Source organism: Schistocerca gregaria, chromosome 4, assembly GCF_023897955.1.
Source record: "Schistocerca gregaria isolate iqSchGreg1 chromosome 4, iqSchGreg1.2, whole genome shotgun sequence".
NCBI classification, from domain to species: Eukaryota; Metazoa; Arthropoda; class Insecta; order Orthoptera; family Acrididae; genus Schistocerca; species Schistocerca gregaria.
Genome location: NC_064923.1, coordinates 207,415,835 through 207,428,342, shown reverse-complemented (window position 1 = coordinate 207,428,342; position 12,508 = coordinate 207,415,835). Strand labels below are relative to the sequence as shown.

The window sequence follows — 12,508 nt, the reverse complement described above, 5'->3', positions numbered from 1 at the left end:
ATGCCCCGTGTAAGGATGCGTACCATCACGTTTCCGACTTGGATAAGTGGTCGGATTGCAGCCAATCGCGATTGCGGTTTATTGTATCGCGACATTGCCGTGTTGCATCCCACGGCCTCGCATCACTAGCAGTCGAGATGACAGGCATCTTATGGGCATGGCTGTAACAGATTGTGCAGCCACGTCTCGATCTCTGAATCAACAGATGGGGACGTTTGCAAGACAACTATCATTTACACGAAGAGTTCGACGACGTTTGCAGCATCATGGACTGCCAGCTCGGAGACTATGGCTGCGGTTACCCTTGACGTTGCATAACACACAGGAGCCCCTGACATGGTGTACTCAATGACGAACCTGGGTGCACGAATGGCAAAAAGTAATTTTTCCGGATGAATCCAGCTTCTGTTTAGAGCATCATGATGACCGCACCTGTGTTTGGCGAAATCGCGGTGAACGCACATTGGAAGCGTGTATTCGTCAACACCGTATTGGCGATCAGCCGGCGTGACGGTATGGGGCGCCAGTGTTTACACGTCTCGTTCACCTCTTGTTCGCATTGACAGCACTCTGAACAGTGGACGCTACATTTTCCATGTGTTACAAGCCTTGGCTCTGCCCTTCATTGGATCGCTGCGAAACCGTACATTTCACCAGGATAATGCACGACCGCATGTTGCAGGTTCTGTACGGGCCTTCTGGATACAGAAAATGTTCGACTGCTGCCCTGGCCAGCACATTCTCCATATCTCTCACCACTTGAAAGTGTCTGGTCAATGGGGGCCGAGCAACTGGGTGGTCACAATACGCCAGTCACTACTCTTGAGGAATTGTGGTATCGTGTTGAAGCTGCATGGCAGGTGTACCTGTACACGCCATCCAAGCTCTGTTTGACTCAATGCCCAGGCGTATCTAGGCCGTTATTACAGCCAGAGGTGGTTGTTACTGATTTCTCACGATCTATTCACCCAATTTGCTTGAAAATGTAATCACATGTCAGTTCTAGTATAATACATTTGTCCAATGAATACCCGTTTATCATGTGCATTTCTTCTTGGTGAAGCAATTTTAATGGCCAGTAGTGTATATGACTCAATAGTATGTAGTAAAGAATTTTATATGATATTCTGATGATAGGCTAAGTTCGAAACTTGTTATCAAACACACATCTTAGCAACAAATCATGTTTCCAGAATGAGATTTTCATTCTGCAGCGGAGTGAAAATCTCATTCTGGAAACATCCCCCAGGCTGTGGCTAAGCCATGTCTCCACAATATCCTGTCTTTCAGGAGTGCTAGTTCTGCAAGTTTCGCAGGAGAGCTTCTGTAAAGTTTGGAACGTAGGAGACGGATACTGGCAGAAGTAAAGCTGTGAGTAGCGGGCGTGAGTCGTGCTTCCGTAGCTCAGTTGGTAGAGCACTTGCCCGCGAAAGGCAAAGGTCCCGAGTTCGAATCTCGGTCGGGCACACAGTTTTAATCTGCCAGGAAGTTTCATATCAGCGCACACTCCGCTGCAGAGTGAAAATCTCATTCTGGAAACATCCCCCAGGCTGTGGCTAAGCCATATCTCCACAATATCCATTCTTTCAGGAGTGTTAGTTCTGCAAGTTTCGCATGAGAGCTTCTGTAAAGTTTGGAAAGTAGGAGACGGATACTGGCAGAAGTAAAGCTTTGAGTACCGGGCGTGAGTCGTGCTTCGGTAGCTCAGTTGGTAGAGCACTTGCCCGCGAAAGGCAAAGGTCCCGTGTTCGAGTCTCGGTCGGGCACACAGTTTTAATCTGCCAGGAAGTTTCATATCAGCGCACACTCCGCTGCAGAGTGAAAATCTCATTCTGGAAACATCCCCCAGGCTGTGGCTAAGCCATGTCTCCACAATATCCATTCTTTCAGGAGTGCTAGTTCTGCAAGTTTCGCTGGAGAGCTTCTGTATAAAGTTTCGAAGGTAGGAGACGGATACTGGCAGAAGTAAAGCTGTGAGTACCGGACGTGAGTCGTGCTTCGGTAGCTCAGTTGGTAGAGCACTTGCCCGCGAAAGGCAAAGGTCCCGAGTTCGAGTCTCGGTCGGGCACACAGTTTTAGTCTGCCAGGAAGTTTCAACAAATCATGTGTTAATTTGAGCGACCTTGAGAAGCAGTGATGTAAGATTTACTAAAATTTTACGTAATGGCCTCAGACCTTTCACGCGAATTAACACGGCAGCTCAGTCCATCCAGAAGGCCACTTTACTTGCACTACAGAGAAATATATATAGAGTAAATAGCAGTGGAAGATACTCGACCGTTCTTTTCGAGAAGGTAGAGCTACCTACCTTGACGGCAGCCCCTTCTTCCGCCGCTTTTTTCGACTGCCCTGGGGCTGACATATGCAGTAGACCATGTTTTTAATTTGAGTAACGAGCAGTAAGACATCGTGTTTGTGTACCGACAGGTGATGTCCAAAGCAGTGGGGTGCGTCTGTGAGGCTATATAGGGAAATCCCTGCCGATGACAGGAGAAGGTTACTGGAATATTTACACAGACATAAAGGACTGATGTGTTATGTACATTTCCCAAGTGTGCAATTATTCTGATAAGAAGTACGAAGTACCACACAACCAGAAAAGTGGCCCACTTTATTAGCGTTAGCCCTGTGACTATTTTATGAACGGTGGTTGTAGTTTTCATTATATTAACATCTTTGCCAGTACGAGTTTACCTATCATGCACTAACTCAGGCCGAGAGCTTTGTACCTGAACAAATTCGTCCAGTAGACCTCTGTGGCTGTTTAGTTTAGGTTGACTATAGGTGACGTCAGTTGTCTCCTGGACATATTAGCATTTGGCGGACACATGAGAGCTTGGACATTTGTTTCCTGGGGCCTGCTTCAACTGGACTGACCTCTGATGCTACTACTGCATGACCATGTGTGATGGACGGTGTAACGTGTATAGTGTGTCCCAGTAATGTTATGAAAAACTTCGATGGGTAGTAGACGATGCCTTGAGGAAAAAACCGAGGATAGGAACCAGTGTCTGGAAACGTTACCCAGCGACTCTACAGAGCGTCGAAGCTATAAGCACCGGTGCTTGCCGCTAGGCCACTCCCAAGGCAGCATACGAAGGCTGAAGGACAGTTGGCAGAACGTCTCGCAATGTCTTTTGCTGTACAGTGTTTGCGACTAATTAGCACTATGGCCAGTCGAGAAGCTGCATAGACAGCCATTGTCTCCAATGAATTCAGTTCTCTGTTACCGTGGACGACAGTGGAGGTTTCAGAGGATCCCACGAGCAAAATAAATGGCGGCTGGAAACCCGTATCCAAAACCGTCATTCACCGAGGTTTAAATGGTTCAAGTGGCTCTGAGCAATATGGGACTTAACATCTGAGGTCATCAGTCCCATAGAACTTAGAACTACTTAAACCTAACTAACCTAAGGACATCACACACATCCATGCCCGAGTCAGGATTCGAACCCGCTACCGTAGCGGTCGCACGGTTCCAGACAGAAGCGCCTAGAACCGCTCGGCCACAGCGGCAGGCCATCCACCGAGGCAACAGATCACCGCATTCTGAGGAGACCAGGCCTTTCTACGCAGCAGCCAACTATATTTTCTCCACTGGTGATCGTGGCAATCAGTTGCGATGGCTGAATAACAAATAGTATTGTGAGAGTCTCCGCCTACGATCCGGTAGGGAAAAATTTCATGTTTGCTCCGAATGGGTCGCCCGGTGGCAGGCACCGGCACCTATAACAACGACGCTCTGTAGTATAGTTGTATGACATTTGCAGACACGGTATCCTAATCTCGATTCGTTCCTCAGGACACCCTCTACAACCCCTACCCCTCGAAGTTTATCGCAATGCTTCTGGAACTCCCTCTAAAAAGCTTTTTCATATGCCCTTATGAGTGCTAACATTTTCATTAATTTTGATGACATAGTCTACGGAGAGTAACAACCTTATGTTATATTTACGTTGAAATGAACATTCGAGATCGCATTAATATTTCTTTATTGCGATCTCGATTGTTAATTTTTAGGTAAAAGTCCTAATATTTTGTAATATATGAGTATTTAGATCACAATAATGACTTTGCGATTTATTCTTTAAGTATCAGAACTTTGGTTAGCAAATCTTTGGCTTGGTAGATACTTCACGGTAGCAACGTGACCTCTTACATTAAGCGAGGTAAGTTCTTCCCAGCCTGCAGCTCAGATTCATACTAGAGCTTATCAAAATAACTTTTTACGTGGAGTCACGCTTCACCTAAGCGCCCACTGACACGGTTTGGTGTTTTCAAATGATTGAAATCGATCCAGTGGTACTAGAGGAGATTTCAAACGTACATACATACATACTGTGCATACATACATTTTTATAATATGTAAGGATGTATGGATGTGAATAGTTCCGAGAGTCCATAACTCATTTTCATAAAACACAAAGATACAACTGACGGTATCGAACAAGTTACGTAATATACGAATAATTTATTGGTGTTTGTCTGGCAAAAATGTATGAATTTTACAAATTTAATCAGTTACGTGCTACATTTCCAAGCCCATCTTTGTGATGTATAAGATCAAAAAATAATCGGTATTTACACAAAAGTAACAAATAGGAAACTATGAGCACAAAAATGATCAAAAATAATTTTTCAGAATTTATGTAATTCTGTTACTCCAGGTGGAAGACGGGACGAAGCTTTAATTTACAGAGAGAAGTATTATATAGTTGTAGCACACCATAGCGCTGCGTGTATACATGGGACTATGCATTTCGATACTTTGTAGTTAAATATACTTACTGAGTGTGACAAAGTAGAAGTAGTACAAGAGGCCAGCTAGTCTCTTCGTAGTTTGCCAGCTCGAAACCAGGCGTGGTAATGTGTGTTCGTCACCTCTTTTAGGCCTAAAAGGTAAGTGAAGAGATGGTGGTCAGACCATGCACTAAAGCCACGGGTTTAGTCCCAAACCTGTCTGCAATGTTTCCTGGACTGATGGTATGTGACGTCATCGATGATGATCTGTTCGTTGCGTGGGGGCGTTACGGGAGGTGGTATCTTTGATGTTACTTGTGTAGGATAGCCTGTGTGCTGGCGCCGGGAGTCTCACTTTCGCTTCTCTCGCATCATCAAAAGTAAGAAATTCATCGCTGTTCACCACAAACCATCATCGCTATCACTGACACAACACACTTAAGCGTTTGAAACAAATGTCGCCGAAATTTGTACAACAGAAAGACCACGAGCTTTCTCGCATCATCGGCAGCAACAGAAATTCATCGCTGTTCTCCACATGCCATCATGACGATCACTGACACAATGCACTTACACGTATGAAAAGAAAATAAGACAGAAAATGCTCCTGTGCGATTGATGCGTCCTGTAGTTCTCGTTTTAGTTTTAGAAATTATGATATCAGACGCTGTCACGAATAAATTATATACTCGGTGGTCAGAAATCTTGTAAGGGTGTTGCAAGATAGGGTTGGTTCAAATGGCTCTAAGCACTATGGGACTTAACATCTGAGGTCATCAGTCCTCTAGACTTAGAACTACTTAAACCTAACTAACGAAAGGACAACACACACATCCATGCCCGAGGCAGGACTCGAACCTGCAACCGTAGCGGCAACGCGGTTCAAGACTGAAGCGCCTAGAGCCGCTCGGTCACATCGGCCGGCGCGAAATAGTGGTTAGTGTCACAGACATGATAGGTGAATTGGAGTGGTACCATTGAAACAAAGGTGTTTTTCGTTGCGACGGGATCTTCTCATGAAATTTCAGTCACCAGTTTTCTCCTCCGATTGCAAAAACATTTTGCTGGCACCCACCTACATAGGGAGAAATGATCATCACGATAAAATAAGAGAAATCAGGGCTCGCACGGAAAAAATTAATTGCTCGATTTTCCCTCGTGCCGTTAGAGAGTGGAACGGTAGAGAGACAGCATGAAGGTGGTTCATTGAAACCTCTGCCAGCCACTTTATTGTGAATAGCAGAGTAGTTACGTAGATGTAGATGTAGATGGATTCCGTATCAGGTCGGATTAAAGGATGACTTCGAAGCAATTTGTTGCCCGTAGGTTCGAAAAACGCGCAGATGATTCGGGAATTCCAAAGGAAATCCCTGGAGGGAAGGCCACATTCTGCTCGAGAAACGCTACTGAGAAAATTTAGAGAAACGACTTTTTAAGCTGACTGCAGAACGATTCTGCTGCAGAACGATTTTCCGGTACTTTAACAGTGGAACCATTGTTGCACCCTTAATGTTAACACTAATCCTTTTAATTTCACACGAGTTTTTTTTTTAAATTTCTATGTACCGAGTGAGTCCTTCTGAAGATCATTAATTTTTCGATTTCTTCACGTTTTTCCTGCATCTGTTTCGCCTCAGCAGTGCAGACTTCCTTTTTATTTTATTACTAAGTAATTTATTTGGCCGTACTCCTGTGCTTTCCTGAATGTTTTTGCACTTTCTCCAGGGTTCAAGGTAGTTAATATTAAAACGAAAGACAACCCTAGGTCATAAAGCAAACAACATACACAAGCAATCAGAAAATATGTAAAAAATGAAGAAATAAAACACAGTTTTGAGAGTGAGTGAGGGAGATATTGTGTAATGATGGCACATGGCTGAAGAACATGAAAGATTACCTCACTGGCTGCATGGTGGCGTTAGCGTCCGTATCGATTTTCGTTGAGAGTTTTCATCACAATTTCGGGTGATCTGATTGTCGTGATTAACGAGCAAAAAAGGTCATTAGCTGTTTGTGCAGCTAATGGGAAATCTTCTCTCAACCTTCTGGTGCCTGTAGCACTCAATTAAACTACCTCAAGATAGCGCCTAAACGGCAACACCGTGTATTCTTGGATAGATTCTCTGCACCAAAACAAGAAAAAAAAGACAAGTAAATAAGGGCTCTAAAGCGCATACGTTAAGAGATATGAGCACTTGTTCATCTGCGATACAATGAAACAAGGGCTCTAAAATGCTTACCTTAAGAGCGATGACCACTTGTTCAGTAGACGAGATGTGTTTCACACTAGCGAAGATGGACAAGTGCTCATAGCTATTAAATATTCATTTTAGGACTAACTTTACGAGTCATTTTTTCTTGTTTTGGTCAATAATTCCTCCTCTCAAAATATGGTAAGTAAAGACCTCTCAGCAAAGAGATCTGTTCCATACGTAGTATCGAAAGCCAACAGCTGCTCATACATTTTAAGGAACACTTTGAACGATTTTAGACAGGATGTTCATATTCGCAGGACATGTACATTAGTGTGTTCTGCAGAAACGATTAGCATTTCAGTCACCTCGGTTCAGTATGTCACCTGTTGCATAGAAGGTACCAGGATGCACAAGGATAATCTATTTCATGCGTGATGGCACTGACACGTTTAAGGCACGAATGGTGTACTGTGGTATAGCCACACAAACTGCATTCACCTGATTCGATCCTTCATCTGTAGTAGTTGGCATTGGATCGCAGCGCTGAAACCGTCGTTTCAACACATTCAACTTATTTTCGAATTGTGACAAGAATCGTGATCTGGCAGGCCGGGGCAAATGGCTGACATCATGTGGCACCAAGAAGGCACATGTTCTTGCAGCAACATGTGGTCTTGCATTGTACTGTTGAAAAATGGTGTCCGGGATGATGTGCAAAATGGTGTGGCTACGGGTCGTACGATGTCACTCACGTGGGTCCTCTATTCACAGCGGTCTGGGCACACATTAACTGTGATTTGTGGCTGTACCGAATAGCACTCCACATCATAAGCCCTTCAGCTGACGCTGTATGTCTTGTACAAATGCAGTTACTGGAATGCCGCTTCCTGTCTGCGGCGAACCAAAATGCTGCCATCATTTTCAAAACAAAAAGAACTTCGATTCGTCCGGATACACTATCTGATGCCATTCCTGTCCCCAGTGACGTCGTTCCATACATCATTGCTGTCTTGCATGTTTATGTACATTCGTCAAAGGCATGAGGAGTAGTCGATGACGCGCACGTAGCCCATGCCGTAATAAATAGCGACGCACTGTCATCCCTGATAATGTACGAAGTGTTATACGGTTCCACTATTGCGTCAGAGCCGAGGAAGGCTCAGATCTGTCCTGGAATGCCATTCGGATAAGTTGTTGATCTTCTCTGGGGGTAGTCTGGGTTCTGCGACCTGACTTCATGCTCTGGGGCTTTCTGTTAACACACATCCGTTGCGAAGCCGAAATACTTCGTCCGACACGGGCAGAAACTTCCCTGACGCACGCATCACATTCTCTCATGCCAATAATGAGCCCTCTTTAAACTCACTGATTTGATGGTATGGTGCGTGCTTATATTTGCAAGGCATGCTTCACGTCTGCTCAAGTCACACTGATCCATTACCTTCGGTGTGAGAGACAACGAGAGCAGCGGCAGCTTTGACTGGCAGGTGGTGTTGCGCCGTGATATCTACATCTACATCTACATCCATATTCCGCAAGCCAAGTGACGGTGTGTGGCGGAGAGTACCTTGAGTACCTCTATCGGTTCGCCCTATTCCAGTCTCCTATTGTTCGTGAAAAGAAGGATTGTCGGTATACCTCTCTGATTGTATCCTCATGGTCTCTTCGCGAGATATACTTAGGAGGGAGCAATATACTGCTTGACTCCTCGGTGAAGGTATGTTCTCGAAACTTCAACAAAATCCCGTACCGAGCTACTGAGCGTGTCTCCTGCAGTGTCTTCCACTGGAGTTTTCTATCATCTCCGTAACGCTTTCGCGATTACTAAATGATCCTGTAACGAACCGCGCTGGTCTCCGTTGGTTCTTCTCTATCTCATCTATCCACCCTCTTTGGTACGGATCCCACACTGCTGAGCAGTATTCAAGCAGTGGGCGAACAATCGTACTGTAACCTACTTCCTTTGTTTGCGGACTGCATTTCCTTAGGATTCTTCCAATGAATCTCAATCTGGCATCTGCTTTACCGACGATCACTTTTATATGATAATTCCATTTTATGTCACTCCTAATGCCTACTCCCAGATAATTTATGGAATTAACTGCTTCCGGTTGCTGTCCTGCTATAATGTAGATAAATGAGAACGGATCTTTCTGTCTATCTATTCGCAGCTCATTACACTTGTTTATATTGAGATTCAGTTGCCATTCCCTGCACCATGTGTCAATTCGCTGCAGATCCCCCTGCATTTCAGTACAATTTTCCATTGTTACAACCTCTCGTTATACCACAGCATTATCTGCAAAAAGCTTCAGTGAACTTCCAATGTCATCCATGTGGTGTCACCGCCAGACACCACACTTGCTAGGTTGTAGCCTTTAAATCGGCCGCGGTCCGTTAGTATATGCCGCGGTCCGTTAGTATATGTCGGACCTGCGTGTCGCCACTATCAGTGATTGCAGACCGAGCTCCGCCACACGGCAGGTCTAGAGAGACTTCCTAGCATTCGCCCCGGTGGTACAGCCGACTTTGCTAGCGATGGTTCACTGACTTCTACGCTCTCATTTGCTGAGACAATAGTTAGCATAGCCTTCAGCCACGTTATTTGCTACGACTTAGCAAGGCGCCAGTATCCGTACTATTGATATTGTGAATCATGTACCATAAAGAGCGACGTTCTCCATTAATGGATTAAAGTTAAGTATTCCACCAGCTTCGTCCGTTTTTCTCAATTCTAATTCCCTTGTCATGTTCCAGACCTCACGCCAGCCTGCGCGAGCTAAAACGCGTGCATTTCGGCCTCCTTTAGGAACACGGTTGGCTCTCCTGCCAACCACAACAATCCACAAGATCATTTATGTATATTGTGAATAGAAATGGTCCTACGACACTCCCCTGCAGCACACCTGACATCACTCTTACTTCGGAAGACTTCTCTACATTGAGAATGACATGCTGCGTTATGTTATCTTGGAACTCTTCAATCCAGTCACACAATTGGTCTGATAGTCCATATGCTCTTACTTTGTTCATTAAACGACTGTGGAGAACAGTATCAAACTCCTTGCGGAAGTCAGGAAACACGGCATCTACCTGGGAACCCGTGGCCCTCTGAGTCTAGTGGACGAATAGCGTGAATGGGTTTGACACGATCGTCTTTTTCGAAACCCATGCTGATCTCCACAGAGTAGATTTCTAGTCTCCAGAAAAGTCATTATACTCGAACATAATACGTGTTCCAAAATTCTACAACTGATAGACGTTAGAGATATCAGTCTATACTTCTGTACATCTGTTCGACGTCCCTTCTTGAAAACGGGGATGACGTGTGCCCTCTTCCAATCCTTTGGAACTCTACGCTCTTCTAGAGACCTACGGGACACCGCTCCCAGAAGGGAGGCAAGTTCCTTTGCGTACTCTGTGTAAAATCGAACTGGTATCCCATCTGGTCCAGCGGGCTTTCGTCTTTTGAGCGATTTTAATTGTTTCTCTATGCCTCTGTCGTCTATTTTGATATCTACCATTTTGTCATCTGTGCGACAATCTAGAGAAGGAACTACAGTGCAGTCTTCCTCTCTGAAGCAGCTTTGGAAAAATACATTTAGTGTTTCTGCCTTTAGTCTGTCATCCTCTGTTTCAGTACTATTTTGGTCACAGAGTGTCTGGCCTTTTTGTTTTCATCCACCTACCGCTTTCACATAAGACTAAAATTTCTTATGATTTTGTGCCAAGTCAGTATATAGAACTTTAATTTCGAATTCATTGAACGCCTCTCGCATAGCCCTCCTCACACTACATTTCGCTTCGCGTAATTTTTGTTTGTCTGCAAGGCTTTGGCTATGTTATGTTTGCTGTGAAGTTCCCTTTGCTTCCGCAGCAGTGTTCTAACTCGGTTGTTGTACCACGGTGGCTCTTTTCCTTCTGTTACGATCTTGCTTGGCACATACTCATCTAACGCATATTGTACGATTGTTTTGAACTTTGTCCACTGTTCCTCAACACTATCTGTACTTGAGACAAAACTTTTATGTTGAGCCATCAGGTATTCTGTAATCTGCTTTTTGTCACTTTTGCTAAACAGAAAAATCTTCCTACCTTTTTTAATATTTCTATTTACGGCTGAAATCATCGATGCACTAACCGCTTTATGATCGCTGATTCCCTGTTCTGCGTTAACTGTTTCAAATAGTTCGGGTCTGTTTGTCACCAGAAGGTCTAATATGTTATCGCCACGAGTCGGTTCTCTGTTTAACTGCTCAAGGTAGTTTTCAGATAAAGCACTTGACCTTGAACCAGCGGGCGACATGGTTTTGTGAACATGAGTGTACATTTTAAAGCCGGGGTTTCTATAATTTTTTATTTATTTCTTACCCTGTGTCAGTGTATGCTGGAAACGAGTGTGATATCTGTCACACACCCACCCACCCACCCACCCACACACACACACACACACACACACACACACACACACACACATATATATATATATATATATATATATATATATATATATATCACTTACAACTATTCATGACGTCAACTTTCCGGCTTAGATATTTTTTTTAATATGTAACTTGTAAGTACTGCATCTTTTTCCAGTCAGTACAAACTTTAATTTTATTAATGCATTATATACCTAATATGTTTTAGATCAGTTAGTCTAGTTCTGCAGACGACGCTCATAGTAGCGTCGAAACCTGGTCAATTTTGACTTAATATTTGTGACCGAGGGCTTATTTGTTCTAATATGCTCCTGCAGCAATTTCGATGCAAAGTGTTTGATCATCTACAGTACAGCTCTTAATTGGCAGGTCTTCCGTTTCATCTTTGCTCGCATAAACTGCTGGCTACGAAGATAACATTTTGTCACAAACAGCGATATGTAGACGAGTCTAGAGAATTGGCGACTACCTTACATGAAGATGGTATTGAGTAATTGGTACAACGCTACGCCAAACGTTCAAATTGGAGCGCGACTACGTAGAGAAATTGGTGTTAGGTGTAGCTTACTACTGCAAATAAAACATTTTTGTTTTTCGCGGTGTTTTCCGCTTCGCGCCCGATCGGATCTTCCTTTCGAACAGCCCTCGTTGTTTTCAGCCTCTGGAGAGTATCATCACTATTATTATCTGAGTCGTGGTAGGGCTACTAAGGAGAAACGAACGGTAGCACAAAAATTTTCTTTTAACAGGGTGGCTTTATTGGAGTAAACAGTTACACTAATTCTCAATCTATCAAATCAGCTTTACTTCTTTAAGGCAAGCAGCTACGATTAGTCAAAACAACAGCACTTTTAATACAGTAGCATAGAGCAAGCTGGGAGACAATGAAATTTAAATAACAAGACTCAACAAATATAGCTTCACAGGTAAGAATAAATTTATGATTGTTAAATTTTTTTCTGACATCGCAGCAGTAAGCAAGATAAAATTAGCTCAGTTAACAAAATATAATTACACCAAAACTCAAATACAAGTTAAAAAACACACACACAGTGACAACCGCCAGCTTACAATAGTTCAAACAATTATTCAATGTCATAGGTGCGCAGATGTCATTACGAATGGGAGTAT

At 43.8% G+C, this 12,508-nt stretch overlaps 1 non-coding gene across 1 annotated transcript; it reads left to right on the top strand.

Moving 5' to 3' along the window:
- The first annotated feature begins 1,994 nt into the window (after positions 1-1,994).
- On the top strand, positions 1,995-2,069 carry Trnas-cga (transfer RNA serine (anticodon CGA)). Its single transcript has one exon. It is a non-coding gene; the product is annotated as a tRNA-Ser (tRNA).
- Positions 2,070-12,508: the final 10,439 nt, after the last annotated feature.